General features: G+C 35.9%; 1 long non-coding RNA gene across 1 annotated transcript; it reads left to right on the top strand.

The window, feature by feature from the left end:
- The first annotated feature begins 2,844 nt into the window (after positions 1–2,844).
- On the top strand, positions 2,845–4,485 carry LOC109386967 (uncharacterized). Its single transcript, XR_002124877.1, has 2 exons — positions 2,845–3,321; positions 4,018–4,485. It is a non-coding gene; the product is annotated as an uncharacterized LOC109386967 (long non-coding RNA).
- The last annotated feature ends 1,765 nt before the right edge of the window (positions 4,486–6,250 follow it).

Here is a 6,250-nt window from a genome sequence, read left to right as displayed (position 1 = left end):
CTCTCCCCTTTAACGGGAAAACCCAATGATTTTCTAAGTATAGTCCCCCTACCAGCCACGTCAGCATCATCTGGGAGCTAGCTAGAAGTGCATATTATCAGGACCCTTCCCAGAACTAAAAACTCAGAAACTCTGGGGGTAGACCCAGCGATCTACAAGCCTTCCTGGTGATGCTGATGACGCTCAGGTTTATAAACAGCTGGCCTCACCTAAACTTCAGGTGTCATGTCATCTTGGAACACATCCCTGAAATGACGTAAGGGTGAAGGGCAAGAAGAACAGAGGCAGGACTAGGCTTTGGGGTTAGTGAGATGGTATATCTCACTCGTGAAGGCTGATCAGAGATGGGACGGTATGTCGGGGGCAAGATGACCTGGCAGGCAGCCTTCCCTGGTTTTTCCCTGATGTAAGGATAGATGACGTCAATACCCTGTAGCTCTATGACTCAGATCAAGCTATAGAAGTAGCTGATGGGTAATATGAACTCTTTCCAAGTGTGTGAAAACACCTTCTGAAAAGTAGTAGCTCTAAAATATGGTGTTTCTCAATTTTTTATCTTCGTATTTAGCCGTGAAATGAAAATGTATTAGGCTTTTTTTTTTCTCTTATTTCCAATATGCTCATCAACAAGCATGATAGCAGGTTTTGTGGTAATGAGCAGTGGCTTTTCTAAATACAATGGAATCTAGGATATGAGTATTCTCAACATTTCTCAAAATAGATTTCTGGGTAATAGGACCATAAGGCAACAGAGTAGTGAAAAATGAATTGTGCATGTACGTGTACATAGGAGTCTAGATAGGAGGCTTTCATTTGGGCCAACTAGCTTGTGACAATATTTTTAAATTCTGATGTAGCATTAATGCTGGGATAAAATAGCAGATGAAATATCTNGTTGGCATTCCTGGGAGATCCGAACAAACACTTGGTAGTCTCCAAATTTTAATGAACTCTTCTCACTTTTCCTTAGAGGAAAAAAAAATTCTCCCTTTTCTTCGTTCCTCAAGAAGGCATTTCTTCCTATTGAAATTAGGCTTTTCCCTAAACAAAAGTTGAATTTCTTCTCCAACTTGGATGTTTATGCTTTGCCTCATAAGTTGCCCTGTGTGGTGGCGTCTGTCCCTTCTTTATTAGTTATTCCAATATACTAGAAATGTGGTCTTGCAGCAAGTATTTATTACTAAATTAGGTTCTTCTAAGGACTCAACTTTGCAGGCTGTCTGATTTTCAGTGGACCATGCATCTGGCATCTGTTGTCCTTTTCCCAAGAACTGTCATTGACCAGCGTTTTAGTAGTTGCAAGGCCCGTTTCAGCCTCTGGGGGGCAGTAAAACACAGGAATGAGCTCTGAACCTTCAGAAGGAAACAGCCAAATGCTATCACTAAACTGCAGCCTAGATCAGCTTTCCAACATGTATGTTGTATCACATGCAATTCATTAAGGGAAGGAGAAAAAATAGAATGTCCCTTTACATGTTTGCCACAGTTTTAATCCTTTTTGTTTTGTTTTGTTTTATGACAATAATAGTTCTGTGGGATGTATATATAATTTATAAACCAAAAGAAATGCATATGTTGGGTGCACATGCTCAGGATTGTCTGACAGGAGAGCAGTTGGGAGATTACTGATCTAAATCACAAGCATTTTAAAGATCCCGTAAAGACAAGTTTTATAAAAGAGACTTTTAGATCCCGTGTTTAAGCTGATTATTATTCTTGAAAAAAGTCTCTGCAAAGCAGTCTTGCACAGTAACAAGTCATTTCCTTAGGCTGCAAACTGCCTGCTCCTCAGCTGTGTAAAAACAGAGGTGAGGGCAAGTAGGTGGGGAAGTTCTTTCAAGGAAGTTCTTTCATCATTGAACAGAGAATGTGGAGCTGGAAACAGAAGAAGCTAAAAAGCCTAGAAGCTAAGAGTATTCTGTAGGTCTCCTGATTACATTTATGTCCAGTCCTCATAAATAAATCAATCCAGGCCTTCTCCTTCCTTTCCAAAATGTAGTATATTTAATGATATATTTATAAAAACGTTATATTTTCTAAAACCAATTGTGTGCATTTTTAGCCAGTTTCAGTCTCTTCAGTTGAACCTAAGAGCCAATTATTATTTTTTTAAAAAAACACAAGGTTTGTTATGAAAAGGTCAGTGATGTTTTAAATGAAAACTATCAAATCATTTCCCTCATTTTCATAAGTTAATCTTATATTTTAACTGCAAATACATCAGTAGAGTGATTTATCAGCATTTGTAATGCATTGGGCAGGCATTGGGGACAGTAATAAGTCCTTTTCATTGGTTTTGTGCCTCATTTCCCACTCCCAAATCCCAGAAGACAACCCATTAGAACACTGGCAGTGTATGTATGCTGTTATTTTCCTATTCCATTTCCTATTCTTAACATTAAATATTCTAGTGGTAACTTGATGGTATCAAGGCATACTTGTGGAATTTGTTTTAGGTAGTCAATAGTTAATAGATAATACTTTTTGTCAGAAACCTGTAGGAAATCTTATCTAATATGTCCCTGTTTTCCTCTTAATGGAGTACAAGGAAAACATTAGCCTTGCAATTCAGAACATGATGCTGTAGGAAAATAAGTTAGTGACTTAGCGATAAAGTGGAGAACTTTGGGTTATGTGTGTATTGGTTCCATGATATACCCAGGAAGCTTATCTTTCCATCTTATTGTTAATATCAGTGCATCCTGTCTACATTTTTTTTTGTTTGCTCTTTTTTTTCTCCTAAAATAGTAAATCCCCTTAAAAACCCAGTCACTTGAGGTTGCCACTTAATCAAAATGTGTATGAGGTTGGCAGGACACAGAGTGATCTGAAATGCTGGAATTGCTGATTCATTTGCAAAATTACAAAATAACCCAGTTTCCTACCAGAAAATTAGGACTGTACAAGGTTTCCAAGTCCCAGTGTGACTTGTGTATACATTTTGCATTCTATCGTGCCTGATGAGATGTGTGTCATCATCATCACTATTTACTGTGCTAACTGCTAAAATATGCCACTGCTCTATATGGAAAGGAGTTTGGGGGTCTCATCTTCTGATAAGGCTCAGGTGTGGATTTCTTTTATAACAGAGCTTTTAATGTTAAAAGTGATTGCTTTCTATTAAACTGTAAGACATCAAGTTGTTTTAAAACATCACATCTATGTAGTAACTTTGAAATCTTTGATTTGAAATTGCAGCTGACGTGCTGAGTGAAGGAGCGATATTGAAATGGTACAAAGAAGCACACGTGGCCAAAGGCAAAAGTGTTTTTCTTGACCAGATGAAGAAATTTGTTGAGTGGTTACAAAACGCAGAAGAAGGTACGATTCCATTTAACAACTTTGGTGGGCATTCACTAAATACTTCCTCATTATCATTCAAGATATCTACGTCGTTTCTTTTGCTTTCCTAAAACTAAAGTTCTTGAGCTGTCTTCCATGTCAAACGTTTTGTCTACAGCTTAGCCTTCCTTTCCGAAATCAAGGCAATGAAAATTTCTACATGGCAAAAACAAACAAACAAACAAACAAAAACCCTCTTAAGCCATCCACCCTAATTGAGTACAAAGAGGAGGAAATAATTAGCAGAGAGGAAAGGAAAAAACAATACATTTGCCTTAATTACACATGGAATTATATAGATTTTGATAAGCCTTTACCATGATTGATATTCAAAATGGCAACACAAAATAGAAGAACAATAATAGATGAGAGTGAATGCAACTAAGAATGAAAAATTTATTTTAGGCAATTCAAAGAATAAAAGTAGTTATATTTCCTATTAATATTAATGAAGATGTTGCATTTTTAGTAAGGCAAAGTTCATTTAAAAGCAAAGGGAGAAAAAGTTTTCTATCTGCCCTCATATGTAACTATCTTACCTGGTACATGGATGCCTAGGATAGAAATGTCTTTTGGGGGCAGGGCAGAGGCGAGGAATGGATTAGAAACTCTTTCATGACCTTATTTAAAGGAAAAAACAACAACAATAAAAATCCTGACTTTCTTCTCTCCTAGAATCTGAATCGGAAGGGGAGGAAAATTAGATGACTGGAGAAGCACAATACCTAAGTTACACAACACTTTTATTGAGAATGCTGAACCATTCAAGAAGAGAAACTTGGCTTCCGTTTTCCCAAAGGAAAAAAAAAAAAAATAGGATAGGTTTCCCTTGTGCAGAGGGGGAAAGTGGTTTTTGTTTTTGTTTTGTTTTTAAATGGAGCCCTGAGGCATCAGCTATTATACTTGGGACTCTACCTCTCACTCACGATATGCTAACTTAAAGCCATTCAACAAGGAGTCAAGTAGGAATCTGAAATTAAATATTCAACAGGCTCCTCTTTTTTAGCTGTATTTTTCAGGTACTGTGTGGTGAACGCCCCACTGGTGTCTATAACAGGGCCACTTTGGTAGTTGTGTTTCTGCTCGTGTATGTGATCTGACAAACCAGTTTTTTTAAAATAAATGGCTTTATAAAAATCTGGGCCTATTTTCTCAAAGCTTTTATTTCTTCACTGTACATGATTTCTTACACAGATGACGTTTTACTATTGTGCTTTATTTTTTTCCCTTCTAAAATTTTGAAAGGTTACATTTCTTGTTGTCTATGAAAACAACACTGTTTCTTTATGCATCATAAATAATAAATTTCAGTTATCTTCGGCGTGAAATAGATATTGACCCAAAATTACATATGCATTAGCTCTAATACCTTGAAGTGATATTATTAATAATTATTAGCTATGTAAATATATAGTTCCATACGTCTCATGTTTTTCTCAGCTCTGTTTCCTATTTAGAGAAGAGCTAAAATATTTATATATGTAAATAGATCTTTGTTTATATTTATAAATAGGTGATTTTATTTTTTAAATTATCCTATTTGCAATAGTAGCAATGTGAAACATCTTATTGTTTAGAAAGCTCATAGTTTTATTACACAAGTCTTCCTTAATTCTTGAAAAACTTCAGGACTGCCCTATCACTGATAGGGCAATGGTAGTTGCCAAGACAAACATTATCTATAATAAGTAAGAGTCGAAACAAAAAGAGGAAGCATTGGAAACTGTTCACCAAGGTAAGATGTCGTCTAGTTTCCTATTTATCTTCAGGAGAAAAAAAGAATTTTTTCCCTATGAGTGATTTGACTACATAACCTAAATCATACATGATGAAGTCCTTCCATTTTTCAAATACTAAGTCTTTGATGAATGCCTTTTTTCCCATGTAGTGAGAGCACTGTCAAGTTTTCTGTCCCAACAATGGACAGAGAAATATCAATTTAAAAAGATATTTGTGAAAAATTATAGGTGCAAATGTCAGTTTTATTACACAGAAAATAAGGACAGACAACTGTGACCAAGAATGATTGGAAGTCAAAGAATAAAGAGCTTTATGGGACCTTAAACTATTTTGTATACCCCTGGATGTACTTATACAGAGGGTGCCCAAGAAATGTATACACATTATATGAAAGGAAAAAACTATTAAAATTGTACTACTCAATATATACCAATAACAAAAGATGAATACAAGTCACATGTGACTTCTGCGATGACAAGAGATGCTCAAAGTGGTTCCCATCAGTGTCCAGACACTTCTGATTATGGCGAACTGCTGCTTGAGCAAAGTTGACCAAAGTGTCCACTTGTATACATTTTTTTGGCACCCCCCAGTATATTTTTTTCCTCAATGGATCTACTGTGTAATGCTCCTCTTTCATACCAATTTTCCTTTCCAGTTTGCCCTTTCACAATTGCCCTTCTCCTATCTTACAAAAGAAAGTATTAACTCACCCATCCCAATATGGTACACTGTCCTGGAGATGAAACCACATGGTACTAAACAAAGGGGTGCTTCTAGAATGCATTGCTCTTATAGACTAGTCCCTTGAGAGGAAAGCAGGAAACTGAAAGGAGAGGTGTCTGATTTTTTCCAGGCAACTCAAGGCAAGTCTCCATTATCTATCTACCCGGCCACCTATCATAAAAATCAGAGTTATGAAGTTAAGTGGTGGTCACATCATAGAGTGCATATTAATGTATTTGTTTGAATTGAAAAATGAAAATTTTTAATTTAAAAATAAATTTGGCCAACTAATTGAGCAAGTGCTGACTGCCAAGGAGGCTATATGGTAGACATATCCCAAAATTAAATCTGCATCTCTAATATTTTGACAAAATATTTTTAAAGATAAAATTATATTCAATTTATAATAAAAAATTTGATGTCAACTTCTTTGTGTTTTATA

Source organism: Hipposideros armiger, unplaced genomic scaffold, assembly GCF_001890085.2.
Source record: "Hipposideros armiger isolate ML-2016 unplaced genomic scaffold, ASM189008v1 scaffold_143, whole genome shotgun sequence".
Classification (NCBI taxonomy): Eukaryota; Metazoa; Chordata; class Mammalia; order Chiroptera; family Hipposideridae; genus Hipposideros; species Hipposideros armiger.
The sequence above is the reverse complement of the archived record's forward strand: the minus strand, read 5'-3'. Positions and strand labels throughout refer to the sequence as shown.